This window comes from Callithrix jacchus, chromosome X, assembly GCF_049354715.1.
Source record: "Callithrix jacchus isolate 240 chromosome X, calJac240_pri, whole genome shotgun sequence".
NCBI classification, from domain to species: Eukaryota; Metazoa; Chordata; class Mammalia; order Primates; family Cebidae; genus Callithrix; species Callithrix jacchus.
The window spans coordinates 83,099,842-83,115,875 of record NC_133524.1 but is presented as its reverse complement, the minus strand read 5'-3'; positions in this window follow the sequence as shown (position 1 = coordinate 83,115,875).

The window sequence follows — 16,034 nt, the reverse complement described above, 5'->3', positions numbered from 1 at the left end:
ATCCATGAGCCTGTCTGTGGGAAGAGTGTTCAGGTCAGAGGGAACAGAAAGTTTAAAGATACTTAAATAGGAACATTCTTAGAATGTTCACTGAACAGAGAAATGGTATTTTAGCTGGCATGTAGTAATAAAGAGGGAGAATAGTAGGAGATGGTATTAGAGACGTAATGTATGTGACAGGCACCTAGAGATTTGATCATACCGAGAAAGTATGAGGGAGAAAAAAACGGAGGGAGAGAGAGAATATAAATTTGGGTCATGGGAAAAAGTAGTCAATAACTATAAATAGGTTGTTGTCTGGAACAGGAATAACAGCTTTGCCATTAGTTGAGATGCAAAAGACTGCTGAAGGAACAAGAATCTGAGGGAAGGTAAAAGTGTTAAAAGCATCTGGAGCCGTTTTAGAACACGTAGGGCCTAAAAGCATCTGGAGCTGTTTTAGAACATGTACTTATGTAGGGTCTACAGATTGGCTCAACCAGGTGTGGTGTGTACCTAGCACGTGGGGAAGGCTGGTTACTCCACCCTAAACTTATTATGCAAGTGGGCTTTTCACTTGGCCAGTGCCATCTTGTCTGCTCTTTACTATACACATGGCTAGCAAAGAGAAGGGAAGATGGAGCCGCCATTTTCATCATGCCTAGTTCCAGGTAGTTTTTTCCTATTGGCACAACTGCCGTCATTCATCTGTGCAATCTTCCAGCTTGTTTGTGTATGGCTGCAGCTCAATTTTACAGACTTCTATTTGTTAGAAAAGAAAATGATTTGGGGACTGCTTTTCATTAAAAGGAAAACCTACCAAGGACTTTCTTACCCTCACTATCTGCTTAAATAATTTCTGTTTACCTCCTATATCACTAGTTTATCACTGGATTATAACAGTAACCTGTCTGCCTTTAGTTTATCTCCTCTGTAATGCATTTGTCCCACTGCTGCCAGAGTGGGCTTTTTTTTTCCATTGGCAGTCTTTGACTTTTTATGGCACTTACATAATAACAGTGGTTACAAAAACATTAGTGGAGTGGAGCATAGTGATATACAACATTTTATATCACATTATTAACACACTGTGAAAATGTTGCCATAAAGTTGTGTGGTTTACTTTCTTAGACTGTTTTCTTTTTCTTTTTTTATTATTATACTTTAAGTTCTGGAGTACATGTGCAGAGCATGCAGGATTGTTACACAGGTATAAACATGCCATGGTGGTTTGCTGCATCCATCACCCCTTACCTCTTCACCTACATTAGGTATTTCTCTTAATATCCCTCCTCAATCACCCCATCCCCTGCTATCTCTCCCCTAGATCCCCCACTCACCAATAGGCCCCAGTGTGTGATGTTCTCCTCCCTGTGTCCATGTGTTCTAATTGTTTAACACCCACTTATGAGAGGGAACATGAGGTATTTGGTTTTCTGTTCTTGTGTCAGAGTGCTGAGAATGATCATTTCCACCTTCATCCATGTCCCTGCAAAAGACATGAACTCATCCTTTTTTATGGCTGCATAGTATTCCATGGTGTATATATGCCACATTTTCTTTAACCAGTCTATCATTGCTGGGCAATTGGGTTGGTTCCAAGTCTTTGCTATTGTAAACAGTGCCACAATGAATATACGTGTGCATGTGTCTTTATAATAGAACAATTTATAATTCTTTGGGTACATGCCCAGTAATAAGATTGCTGAGTCAAATGGTGTTTCTAGTTCTAGATCCTTGAGGAATCTCCACACTGTCTTTCACAATGGTTGGACTAATTTACACTCCTATCAACAGTGTAAAAACATTCCTATTTCTCCATATCCTTTCCAGCATCTGTTTTCTCGAGATTTTTTAATGATCGCCATTCTAACTGGCGTGAGCTCGTATCTCAATGTGGTTTTGATTTGCATTTCTCTGATGACCAGTGATGATGAACATTTTTTCATATGTTTGTTGGCTGCATAAAAATAACAGACTTAAAGAGAGTCAAATCATGAGAGAACTCCCATTCACAATTGCTAAAGAGCATAAAATACCTAGGAATACAACTAACAAGGGATGTAAAGGACCTCTTCAGGGAGAACTATAAACCACTGCTCAAGGAAATAAGAGAGGACACAAACAGAATGAAAAATATTCCATGCTCATGGTTAGGAAGAATCAATATTGTGAAAATGGCCATATTGTTAAAAGCAATTTATAGATTCAATGCTATTCCCATCAAGCTACCATTCACTTTCTTCACAGAACTGGAGAAAACCACCTTAAACTTCATATGGAACCAAAAAAGAGCCCACATAGTCAAGACAATCCTAAGCAAAAAGAACAAAGCTGGAGGCATCATGCTACCTGACTTGAAACTATACTACAGTACTCAGTAAACAAGTACAGCAAACAAGTCTATAGTAATCAAAACAGCATGGTACTGGTACCAAAACAGAGATATAGACCAATGGAACAGAACAGAGATCTCAAAAGTAATGTCACACATCTACAACTGTCTGAAATTTGACAATCCTGACAAAAACAAGCAATGGGGAAAGGATTCCCTGTTTAATAAGTGGTGTTGGGAAAACTGGCTAGCCATGTGCAGAAAGCTAAAATTGGGCCCCTTCCTTACACCTTATACAAAAAGGAGCATAAGACCTAATGCCATAAAACCACTAGAAGAAAATGTAGGCAATTATCATTCAGGACATAGGCAAAGGCAAGGACTTCCTCACTAAAATACAAAAAGAAATGGTAACAAAAGCCAAAATAGACAAATGGGATCTAATTAAACTCTGGAGCTTCTGCACAGCAAAGAAGCAATCATTAGAGTGAACTAGTAACCAACAAAATGGGAAAAAAATTTTGCAATGTACCCATCTGGAAAGGGCTAATATTCAGAATCTACAAAGAACGAAATAAATTTACAAGAAAAAAACAAGCAACCCCGTCAGAGTGGGCTTTCGAAAACACAAACGTAATTATATCATCCTATGGGTTTTTTTTTTTGTATAAATTTAGGGTGTAGAGTGCAGTTTTGTTACACAGATGTATTGCATAGTGGTGAAGTCTGGGCTTTTAGTGTAACCAACACCCATCTTGTGTACATTGTATCCATTAAGCAATTTCTTATCCCTCATCCTCGTACCTTCTCACCCTTCTGAATTTCCAGTATCTTTTATTGCACTCTATATCCATGTGTACACATTATTTAGCTCCCACTTATAAGTGAGAACACGCATTATCTGACTTTCTCTTTCTGAGTTATTTTACTTGAGGCAGTGGCCTCCAGTTCCATCAATGTTGCTGCAAAATATATTATTTTATTCTTTTTTTTATGGCTAAGTAGTATTTTATGGCATTTGTTTGTGTGTATGTATATATATATATTATATATAAAGGTATATATGTATACATTTGTGTATGTGTGTGTGTGTGTGCATACATTACATTTTCTTTATCGAGTCATAAACACCGAGGTTGATTCTATACTTTTGCATTGTGAATAGTACTGCTATAAACATATGAGTGCAGGCATCGTTTTGATACAATGATTTTTTTAAAATTGGGGATATAAGCTCTCAAATTTAACATGTAAGGTGCTTTATGTATCAACACATGCTGTTCATTAATTTATTTATTCAAAAGTATTTCCTGGGTCCCTAATGTGTTCCAGGTTCTGTGTTGTTTGCTAAGGTCACTGAAGTAGGTATGTCTTGATCTCATCTTCAGGGATCACATAGCACACGATTATTTCTGTATTACTCTTCAATACCCATAGTTTCTTATAGTCAGAAATTTTACTTGGAATTTTTCTTTTTTTTTTTAAATTTTTTATTGGATTTTAGGTTTTGGGGTACATGAGCAGAGCATGCAAGACAGTTGCGTAGGAACACACATGGCAGTGTGCTTTGCTTTCCTTCTCCCCTTCACCCACATTTGGCATTTCTCCCCAGGCTATCCCTCCCCACCTCCCCCTCCCACTGGCCCTCCCCTTTTCCCCCCAATAGACCCCAGTGTTTAGTACTCCCCTTTCTGTGTCCATGTGTTCTCATTTTTCATCACCCACCTATGAGTGAGAATATGCGGTGTTTCATTTTCTGTTCTTGTGTCAGTTTGCTGAGGATGACGTTCTCCAGATTCATCCATGTCCCTACAAACGACACAAGCTCATCATTTCTGATTGCTGCATAATATTACATGGTGTATATGTGCCACATTTTTCCAATCCAGTCTATTATCAATGGGCATTTGGGTTGATTCCAGGTCTTTGCTATTGTAAACAGTGCTGCAATGAACATTCGTGTACATGTGTCCTTATAGTAGAACGATTTATAGTCTTTTGGATATATACCCAGTAATGGGATTGCTGGGTCAAATGGAATTTCTATTTCTAAGGCCTTGAGGAATCGCCACACTGTCTTCCACAATGGTTGAACTAATTTACACTCCCACCAACAGTGTAAAAGTGTTCCTTTTTCTCCACATCCTCTCCAGCATCTGTTGTCTCCAGATTTTTTAATGATCGCCATTCTAACTGGCGTGAGATGGTATCTCAATGTGGTTTTGATTTGCATCTCTCTGATGACCAGTGACGATGAGCATTTTTTCATATGATTGTTGGCCTCATATATGTCTTCTTTCGTAAAGTGTCTGTTCATATCCTTTGCCCACTTTTGAATGGGCTTGTTTGTTTTTTTCCTGTAAATCCATTTGAGTTCTTTGTAAATTCTGGATATCAGCCCTTTGTCAGATGGGTAAACTGCAAAGATTTTTTCCCATTCTGTTGGTTGCCGATCCACTCTAGTGACTGTTTCTTTTGCCGTGCAGAAGCTGTGGAGTTTGATTAGGTCCCATTTGTCTATTTTGGCTTTTGTTGCCAATGCTTTTGGTGTTTTGTTCATGAAGTCCTTGCCTACTCCTATGTCCTGGATGGTTTTGCCTAGATTTCCTTCTAGGGTTTTTATCGTGCCAGGTCTTATGTTTAAGTCTTTAATCCACATAAGCAACTTCAGCAAAGTCTCAGGATATAAAATCAATGTACTTGGGGTTTTTCAAATATATCTTACTGTTTCAAAGATTTTACCTTTTGTCTACCTAAAATATCATCTCTATTTCTTCAGATCCTGTTTTTTTAAAATTCAACTGAAACATCAAATTCTTGTGAAAAACATTCTCATTTAATTGTCCTTTCTCTGTCTTCCCATAGCACTGTGTGCTTACCTCTATCATAATATTTATCTTACAGTACTGACAAAATTTATTTATCTGCTTCCATCAGTGAGACTGTAAGCTCCGTGGGGAATTGGGTCTTTTTGTTTTTTTGTATCCCCACCGCCTGGTCTAGTGCCTAATGTATAGTACATGATCTGTAAATGTTTAAAAACATGAAAACATCAAGGAAAATGTAGCACGCTTTGCTTAATTTTATTAAATTTCATCTGTTCCATCCTGTAAAATAGCTTGTTGAATCCCAATTCTTACATTCTGATTTTTGGCTTTCTTTTCAAGTCTTTTATAAGTCTGACCTCTATGCCTTCTAGTAGACCTTAATTTAGATTTAACCAATCCATTAATCACCAAGTTTTGGTAATGGTCTTCCAGTTTTTAACCTACTAGGCCAGGATGTTATCCAGATCAGGTTATACCAGGATCTTATCAAACACCTTGATGAAATCTAGGTATTCTTTACCTAAAGCATTTCTATCATCAATCTGTCTAGTAACCCAGTCAAAAAAAAAAAAAAAAAAAAAACAGAAACGATGTTTTACTGACTTCTAAATTTTTCTTGTTATTAAAATCTGCATTCCCTTCCACATTTTATTCTCATTGGAGTCCCTCTCTTCTATTTCTAAACATAGCGAAGATCATATTTTCCCAACAATGCCTCATGCTTTTTCTAATATTGTTCCCTCTGTCTGAAATTGTCGTTACTCCTTCTCTACTTCTTAACATTATTATTCAAACTCAGTTCAAAATTCCAAATTATTATTCAAAATTCAACTTCCTCCCTGAATACTTTTAAGAACCCAATTCCTTATTTCACCTATTATGATAAGGTAAAATGGTATTGTCCCTGATTTTTTTTTTTAATTTTTTATTGGATTATAGGTTTTGGGGTACATGAGCAGAGTATGCAAGACAGTTGCGTAGGTACACACATGGCAGTGTGCTTTGCTTTGCTTTTCTTCTCCCCTTCACCCACATTTGGCATTTCTCCCCAGGCTATCCCTCCCCACCTCCCCCTCCCTCTGGCCCTCCCCTTTTCCCCCCAATAGACCCCAGTGTTTAGTACTCCCCTTTCTGTGTCCATGTGTTCTCATTTTTCATCACCCACCTATGAGTGAGAATATGCGGGGTTTCATTTTCTGTTCTTGTGTCAGTTTGCTGAGGATGATGTTCTCCAGATTCATCCATGTCCCTACAAACGACACGAACTCATCATTTCTGATTGCTGCATAATATTCCATGGTGTATATGTGCCACATTTTTCCAATCCAGTCTATTATCAATGGGCATTTGGGTTGATTCCAGGTCTTTGCTATTGTAAACAGTGCTGCAATGAACATTCGTGTACATGTGTCCTTATAGTAGAATGATTTATAGTCTTTTGGATATATACCCAGTAATGGGATTGCTGGGTCAAATGGAATTTCTATTTCTAAGGCCTTGAGGAATCGCCACACTGTCTTCCACAATGGTTGAACTAATTTACACTCCCACCAACAGTGTAAAAGTGTTCCTTTTTCTCCACATCCTCTCCAGCATCTGTTGTCTCCAGATTTTTTAATGATCGCCATTCTAACTGGCGTGAGATGGTATCTCAATGTGGTTTTGATTTGCATCTCTCTGATGACCAGTGACGATGAGCATTTTTTCATATGATTGTTGGCCTCATATATGTCTTCTTTCGTAAAGTATCTGTTCATATCCTTTGCCCACTTTTGAATGGGCTTGTTTGTTTTTTTCCTGTAAATCTGCTTGAGTTCTTTGTAAATTCTGGATATCAGCCCTTTGTCAGATGGGTAGACTGCGAAAATTTTTTCCCCTTCTGTTGGTTGCCGATTCACTCTAGTGACTGTTTCTTTTGCCGTGCAGAAGCTGTGGAGTTTGATTAGGTCCCATTTGTCTATTTTGGCTTTTGTTGCCAATGCTTTTGGTGTTTTGTTCATGAAGTCCTTGCCTACTCCTATGTCCTGGATAGTTTTGCCTAGATTTCCTTCTAGGGTTTTTATGGTGCCAGGTCTTATGTTTAAGTCTTTAATCCATCTGGAGTTAATTTTAGTGTAAGGTGTCAGGAAGGGGTCCAGTTTCTGCTTTCTGCACATGGCTAGCCAGTTTTCCCAACACCATTTGTTAAACATGGAATCCTTGCCCCATTGCTTGTTTTTGTCAGGTTTATCAAAGATTGTATAGTTGTATGTATGTTGTGTTGCCTCCGATGCCTGTGTTCTGTTCCATTGGTCTATATCTCTGTTTTGGTACCAGTATCATGCTGTTTTGATTACTGTAGCCTTGTAGTATAGTATGAAATCCGGTAGTGTGATGCCCCCCGCTGTGTTCTTTTTGCTTAGAATTGACTTGGTTATGCGGGCTCTCTTTTGGTTCCATATGAAGTTCATGGTGGTTCTTTCCAGTTCTGTGAAGAAAGTCAATGGTAGCTTGATGGGGATAGCGTTGATTCTGTAAATTACTTTGGGCAGTATAGCCATTTTCACGATATTAATTCTTCCTAACCATGAACACGGAATGTTTCTCCATCTGTTTGTGTCCTCTCTGATTTCGTTGAGCAGTGGTTTGTAGTTCTCCTTGAAGAGGTCCCTTACGTTCCTTGTGAGTTGTATTCCAAGGTATTTTATTCTTTTTGTAGCAATTGCGAATGGCAGTTCGCTCTTGATTTGGCTTTCTTTAAGTCTGTTATTGGTGTAGACGAATGCTTGTGATCTTTGCACATTGATTTTATATCCTGAGACTTTGCTGAAGTTGTTTATCAGTTTCAGGAGTTTTTGGGCTGAGGCGATGGGGTCTTCTAGGTATACTATCATGTCGTCTGCAAATAGAGACAATTTGGCTTCCACCTTTCCTATTTGAATACCCTTTATTTCTTTTTCTTGCCTGATTGCTCTGGCTAGAACTTCCAGTACTATATTGAATAGGAGTGGTGAGAGAGGGCATCCTTGTCTAGTACCAGATTTCAAAGGGAATGCTTCCAGTTTTTGCCCATTCAGTATGATATTGGCTGTTGGTTTGTCATAAATAGCTTTTATTACTTTGAGATACGTTCCATCGATACCGAGTTTATTGAGGGCTTTTAGCATAAAGGGCTGTTGAATTTTGTCAAATGCCTTCTCTGCGTCAATTGAGATAATCATGTGGTTTTTGTTTTTGGTTCTGTTTATGTGGTGAATTACGTTGATAGACTTGCGTATGTTGAACCAGCCTTGCATCCCCGGGATGAATCCTACTTGATCATGATGAATAAGTTTTTTGATTGGCTGTTGCAAACGGCTTGCCAATATTTTATTGAAGATTTTTGCATCTATGTTCATCATGGATATTGGCCTGAAGTTTTCTTTTCTCGTTGGGTCTCTGCCGGGTTTTGGTATCAGGATGATGTTGGTCTCATAAAATGATTTGGGAAGGATTTCCTCTTTTTGGATTGTTTGAAATAGTTTTAGAAGGAATGGTACCAGCTCCTCTTTGTGTGTCTGGTAGAATTCGGCTGTGAACCCGTCTGGACCTGGGCTTTTTTTGTGAGGTAGGCTCTTAATTGCTGCCTCAACTTCAGACCTTGTTATTGGTCTATTCATAGTTTCAGCTTCCTCCTGGTTTAGGCTTGGGAGGACACAGGAGTCCAGGAATTTATCCATTTCTTCCAGGTTTACTAGTTTATGCGCATATAGTTGTTTGTAATATTCTCTGATGATGGTTTGAATTTCTGTGGAATCTGTGGTGATTTCCCCTTTATCATTTTTTATTGCATCTATTTGGTTGTTCTCTCTTTTATTTTTAATCAATCTGGCTAGTGGTCTGTCTATTTTGTTGATCTTTTCAAAAAACCAGCTCTTGGATTTATTGATTTTTTGAAGGGTTTTTCGTGTCTCAATCTCCTTCAGCTCAGCTCTGATCTTAGTAATTTCTTGTCTTCTGCTGGGTTTTGAGTTTTTTTGATCTTGCTCCTCTAGCTCTTTCAATTTTGACAATAGGGTGTCGATTTTGGATCTCTCCATTCTCCTCATATGGGCACTTATTGCTATATACTTTCCTCTAGAGACTGCTTTAAATGTGTCCCAGAGGTTCTGGCACGTTGTGTCTTCATTCTCATTGGTTTCGAAGAACTTCTTTATTTCTGCCTTCATTTCGTTGTTTACCCAGTCAACATTCAAGAGCCAGTTGTTCAGTTTCCATGAAGCTGTGCGGTTCTGGGTTGGTTTCTGAATTCTGAGTTCTAACTTGATTGTACTATGGTCTGAGAGGCTGTTTGTTATGATTTCAGTTGTTTTGCATTTGTTGAGCAGTGCTTTACTTCCAATTATGTGGTCAATTTTAGAGTAGGTGTGATGTGGTGCTGAGAAGAATGTGTATTCTGTGGATTTGGGGTGGAGAGTTCTGTAAATGTCCACCAGGTTTGCTTGCTCCAGGTCTGAGTTCAAGCCCTGGATATCCTTGTTGATTTTCTGTCTGGTTGATCTGTCTAGTATTGACAGTGGAGTGTTAAAGTCTCCCACTATTATTGTGTGGGAGTCTAAGTCCTTTTGTAAGTCATTAAGAACTTGCCTTATGTATCTGGGTGCTCCTGTGTTGGGTCCATATATGTTTAGGATCGTTAGCTCTTCTTGTTGTATCGATCCTTTTACCATTATGTAATGGCCTTCTTTGTCTCTTTTGATCTTTGTTGCTTTAAAGTCTATTTTATCAGAGATGAGAATTGCAACTCCTGCTTTTTTTTGCTTTCCATTAGCTTGGTAAATCTTCCTCCATCCCTTTATTTTGAGCCTTTGTGTATCCTTGCATGTGAGATGGGTTTCCTGTATACAGCACACTGATGGGTTTTGGATTTTTATCCAATTTGCCAGTCTGTGTCTTTTGATTGGTGCATTTAGTCCATTTACATTTAGGGTTAATATTGTTATGTGTGAATTTGATACTGCTGTTTTGATGCTAAGTGGCTGTTTTGCCTGTTAGCTGTTGTAGATTCTTCATTATGTTGAAGCTCTTTAGCATTCAGTGTGATTTTGGAATGGCTGGTACTGATTGATCCTTTCTATGTGTAGTGCCTCTTTTAGGAGCTCTTGTAAAGCAGGCCTGGTGGTGACAAAATCTCTGAGTACTTGCTTGTTCACAAAGGATTCTATTCTTCCTTCACTTCTGAAGCTCAGTTTGGCTGGATATGAAATTCTGGGTTGAAAGTTTTTTTCTTTAAGAATGTTGAATATTGGCCCCCACTCTCTTCTGGCTTGTAGTGTTTCTGCCGAGAGATCTGCTGTGAGTCTGATGGGCTTCCCTTTGTGGGTGACCCGACCTTTCTCTCTGGCTGCCCTTAGTATTCTCTCCTTTATTTTAACCCTGTTGAATCTGACGATTATGTGCCTTGGGGTTGCTCTTCTTGCGGAATATCTTTGTGGTGTTCTCTGTATTTCCTGCAATTGAGTGTTGGCTTGTCTTGCTAGGTGGGGGAAATTTTCCTGGATGATGTCCTGAAGAGTATTTTCCAGCTTGGATTCATTCTCCTCGTCCCCTTCTGGTACACCTATCAAACGTAGGTTAGGTCTTTTCACATAGTCCCACATTTCTTGGAGACTTTGTTCATTTCTTTTTGCGCTTTTTTCTCTGATCTTGGTTTCTCGTTTTATTTCATTGAGTTGGTCTTTGACTTCAGATATTCTTTCTTCTGCTTGGTCAATTCGGCTATTGAAACTTGTGTTTGCTTCGAGAAGTTCTCGTATTGTGTTTTTCAGCTCCTTTAATTCATTCATATTCCTCTCTAAGGTATCCATTCTTGTTATCATTTCCTCGAATCTTTTTTCAAATCTTTTTTCAAGGTTCTTAGTTTCTTTGCATTGATTTAGTACATGATCTTTTAGCTCACAAAAGTTTCTCATTATCCATCTTCTGAAGTCTAATTCCGTCATTTCATCACAGTCATTCTCCGTCCAGCTTTGCTCCCTTGCTGGTGAGGAGTTTTGGTCCTTTCTAGGAGGTGAGGTGTTCTGGTTTTGGGTGTTTTCCTCCTTTTTGCGCTGGTTTCTTCCCATCTTTGTGGGTTTGTCCGCTGGTCGTCTGCGTAGTTGCTGACTTTTCGTTTGGGTCTCTGAGTGGACACCCAGAATGTTGATGATGAAGTATTTCTGTTACTTGGTTTTCCTTCTACCAGTCTAGCCCCTTCGCTGTACGACTGCTGAGGTCCGCTCCAGACCCTGCTTGTCTGGGGTGCACCTCTAGTAGCTGTGGCACAGCGAGGGATGCTACCAGTTTCTTTTTCTGCTCTCTTTGTCCCAGGATGATTCCTGCCTAATGTCAGTATTTTGGATATAGAGGGGTCAGGGAGCTGCTTGAGGAGACAGTTTGTACTTTATAGGGGTTTAATTGCTGAGCTGTGCACTCTGTTGTTCATTCAGGGCTGTTAGGCTGCTATGTTATATTCTGTTGCAACAGAGCTCGTTAAAAACCCCCCCCTTTTTTTTTTCTCTCAAATGCTCTGTGTTGAGGGGTTTGGGCTTTATTTTTGGATGTCCGATCTGGTGTCCTGCCCAGCTAGAAGGCAGACTAACCACTGTTTGGCTGCCGAGGCTCTGCCCTGCTGTTGTGTGATTCGCGCTGTTCCTGCCGGCTCTGCCGTGGTCTCTGCCACGCCCTGCGGCGAAGTCTCTTTGTTGTAGCATGTTGCCTCAGCAACGGCAGGCTGCGTCAGCAGTGGGCGTGTATCTCAGTAGGGACGGGTTGCCTCGGCAACGGCAGGCTGCATCAGCAGTGGGCGTGTATCTCAGTAGGGACGGGTTGCCTCGGCAACGACTGGCTGCTTCAGCAGTGGGCGTGTATCTCAGTTGGGGCAGGTTGCCTCGGCAACGGCTGGCTGCGTCAGCAGTGGGCGTGTATCTCAGTTGGGGCGGGTTGCCTCGGTGGTGGTGGACGCCCCTCCCCCACAGAGCGTCTCGGACCGTCTGCTCGGGATAGTTTGAAATCGCGGTTTTGTTCGTCCCACTGGGTATCCCAATCCCTGCAATCCCCTGGGCTGGGCTACTGTGCAAGTCTCGTTCAGTCTCAAGTCCAGCCCTCTCAAGTCTCAGGTTGCTGGTTCAACAGGGCACCCGGACAAGCGTGCCCTGTGGGGATTGCTGGGTAGGGCCGGCCGCCGCCGCCCCGGCTGCCGGCTTCGCCAGGCAGACCTACTGCCTGGCGTCCCGTGTCTTTTTTATACTTGGGAGTTTCCCCGTTCTGTGGGCAACAAAGATCAGTCCGGAAATGCCACTCTGACTCACCATTTGCGGATTCAACGAGAAGAGCTCCACTCCTGGGTTGTTCTCACAGCGCCATCTTGAGTCCTCCGTCCCTGACTTTTTTATCAGTAGTTTAGGAAATAAAATGAGGGATTTGGAAGAAGCGATTGCTCCTGGTTTCTCTCACTGTTAATCACAGAGTAGGAATAGCAGAGTCAGAATTAATAGTTCACCTGTTTAAAATATTCAAATATGTTATATAAGCCAGACGGGACTTAGGGAAAAATGGTTTATTCTAAGGTGTCAAATATATTGTATAATAGTTAGGAGACAACATACTTATAATCCTACTCCTACCCATACACATACCCATAGAAAATATCAAGAGAAAAAAAAACCTTAAGGGACAGAAAGGAAGGATAGAAATCTATTGCATGGATTATAATATTACATTACATAACTTACAAGCTACTTTGTAATATAGTAAGTTATTTTCATATTAATTCCACACTCCAACACTTCCCACACAGTAGAATTTACAATGCTTGAGTTCCAACATTGTGTCATAATTACTGTTAGGGAATTATTTTATTCCTGAACATGCTTCTAAGATAATTTAATTTCTAAGGGATTCTTTGAGTTTACATTTTAAAAATTGGATGCAAGCTTTCAGTCTGGAAGTTTCAATACTATTATGTCTGCTGTACAAGTAGCAATGTCAGCAATCATGAAAGAATGCTACTAAACAAAAAGGCCAGGATGTTTTATAAACTTAGGAAAGTTTCTACTTGATGATACTACCTTAATATATGCTTACAGATTAATGTAATACTTTGACCTTTCTTCCTCTAAATTTAAATCCTGGTTCTGTCACTTACCAGCTGTGTGCTCCCTGGCAAATTACTTATACTTTCTCAATGTCGATTTTATCAATTTAAGAGGCATCATAGTTCTTCCCTCAAAATATTGTGATAATAATTGAATGAATGAGACAATGTATGTGTAGTAGAGCAAGCAAACTGTTTAAATGAATTGTTTAAACTACACCCCAAATATAGCCCCTACCTAAGGTATGTGTGGTGGGTAGGGGGTTGTTGTTGGTGTAAGTTTCTATCAATTAAGAATATTGTTTTTACAATAGCAAAGACCTGGAAGCATCCCAAATGCCCATCAATGATAGACTGGACTGGGAAAATGTGGCACATATACACCATGGAATATTATGCAGCAATCAAAAATGATGAGTTCGTGTCGTTTGTAGGGACATGGATGAATCTGGAGAACATCATTCTCAGCAAACTGACACATGAACAGAAAATGAAATACCACATATTCTCAGTCATAGGCGGGTGAGGAAAAATGAGAACACATGGACACGGGGAAGGGGGTACTACACACTGGGGTCTAATGGGGGGAATAGGGGAGGGACAGCATCGGGGGAGCTGGGGAGGGATAGCCTGGGGAGAAAAGCCAAATGTGGGTGAAGGGGAGGAAGGCAGCGAAACACACTGCCATGTGTATACCTACGCAACTATCTTGCATATTCTGCACATGTACCCCAAAATCTAAAATGCAATAAAAAAAGAATATTGTTTTTATTCTCTTCCCATCAGTATTAGTTTCCTGTAACAAATTATCACAAGCTTGGTAGATTAAAACAACACACATTTTATTCTCTTGTAATTCTGGAGCTGTGAAGTCCAAAATCGGTATTGCTGGGCTGAAATCAAGGTGTCAACTGGGCTTTCTCCTTTGGCAGGCTCTAGGAGAGAATTTTTTTCTTGGCTCTTTCAGTTTCCTGTGGCTGCTGATATTCTTTTGACTGTGGCTCTATGACTCCAATATTCAAAATACTTTTCATTTATTTTAATAGGTTTTTGGGGGAACAGGTGGTGTTTGCTTACCTGGATAAGTTCTTTAGTGGCAAATTCTGGGATTTTGGTGTGCCCATCACCCCAACAGTGTACACTGTACCCAATGTGTAGTCTTTTATCCCTCATCCCTTTCCCACCCTTCCCCCAGAGTCCCCATAATCCATTTTTATGCCTTTGCATTCTCATAGCTTAGCTCCCACTCAAAAGTGAGAACATACAATGCTTGGTTTTTCATTTCTGAATTACTTCATGTAGAATAATGGTTTCTGACTCCAGCCATGTTGCTGTGAACGTCGTTAATTCATTTCTTTTTATGACTGAGTAGTATTCCATGGTGTATATATGCCACGTTTTCTTTATCCACTTGTTGACTAATGGGTATTTGGGCTGGTTGCATACTTTTGCAACTGTGAATTGTGCTGTTATAAGTATGCGTGTGCAAGTGTTTATTTTGTATAATGACTTCCTTTTGTCTGGGTGAATATCCAAGAGTGGGATTACTGGAACAAATGGCATATCCACTTTTAGTTCTTTAATCCGCACTGTTTTCCATAGTGGTTGTACTAGTGTATATTACCACCAGCAATGTAAAAGTGTTTCCTTTCACCTCATCCATGCCAACATCTATTACTTCTTGACTTTTTAGATCATGGCCATTCCTGCGGGAGTAAGGCGGTATCACATTTACGCCACATTTAAGGTGGTATTAATTTACATTTCCCTGATAATTAGTGATGTTGATAATTTTTTCATATGTTTGATGGCCATTTGTATATCTTCTTTTGAGAATTTTTTTTCTTGCTTATTAGTTTGAGTTCCTTGTAGGTTCTGGATATTACTCCTTTGGTGGATGCATAGTTTGCAAAGATTTTCTCCCACACTGCAGGTTGTCTGCTTACTCTGCTGATTATTTTCTTTTGCTGTGCAGAAGTTTTTAGTTTAAGTAAGTTCTATTTATTTTTGTTTCTATTGAATTTGCTTTTGGATTTTTGGTCATGAAGTCTTTGCCTTAGCCGATGTCTAGAAGGGCTTTTATGATGTTATCATCTAGAATTTTTATGGCTCTAAGTCTTAGATTTAACTTTTTGATCCATCTTGATTTTTGTATAAAGTAAGAGATGAGGGTCTAATTTCATTCTTCTACATGTGGCTTGCCAATTATTCCAGCACCATTTGTTAAAGTGTGTCATTTCCTGTTTTATGCTTTTGTTTGGTTTGTCAACAATAAGTTGACTGTAAGTATTTGGCCTTATTTCTGAGTTCTGTATTCTGTTCCATTGATCTGTGTGCCTACTTTTATGCCAGTGCCATGCTGTTTCAGGGACTATAGCCTTGAAGTATAGTTTGAAGTCTGGTAATGTGATATCTCTAGATTTGTTCTTTTTGCTTAGTTTTGCCTTGGCTATGTGGGCTTTATTTGAGTTCCACATGAATTTTAGGATTGATTTTTCTAGTTCTGTGAAGAATGATGATGCTATTTTGATGGGAATTGCATTAAATTTGTAGTTGCTTTTGGCAGCATAGCCATTTTCACAATATTGATTCTGCCCATTCATGATCATGGGATTGTTTCCTTTGTTTGTGTCATCTATAATTTCTTCCAGCAGGGACTTGTAGTTTTTCTTTTAGAAGTCTTTCACCTCCTTGGTTAGATATATTTTTAAGTATTTTATTATATTCTTTGCAGCCATCATAAAAGAGATTGAGCTCTTAATTTAAGTCTCAGCTTGGTAGCTGTTGGTGTGTAGCCATT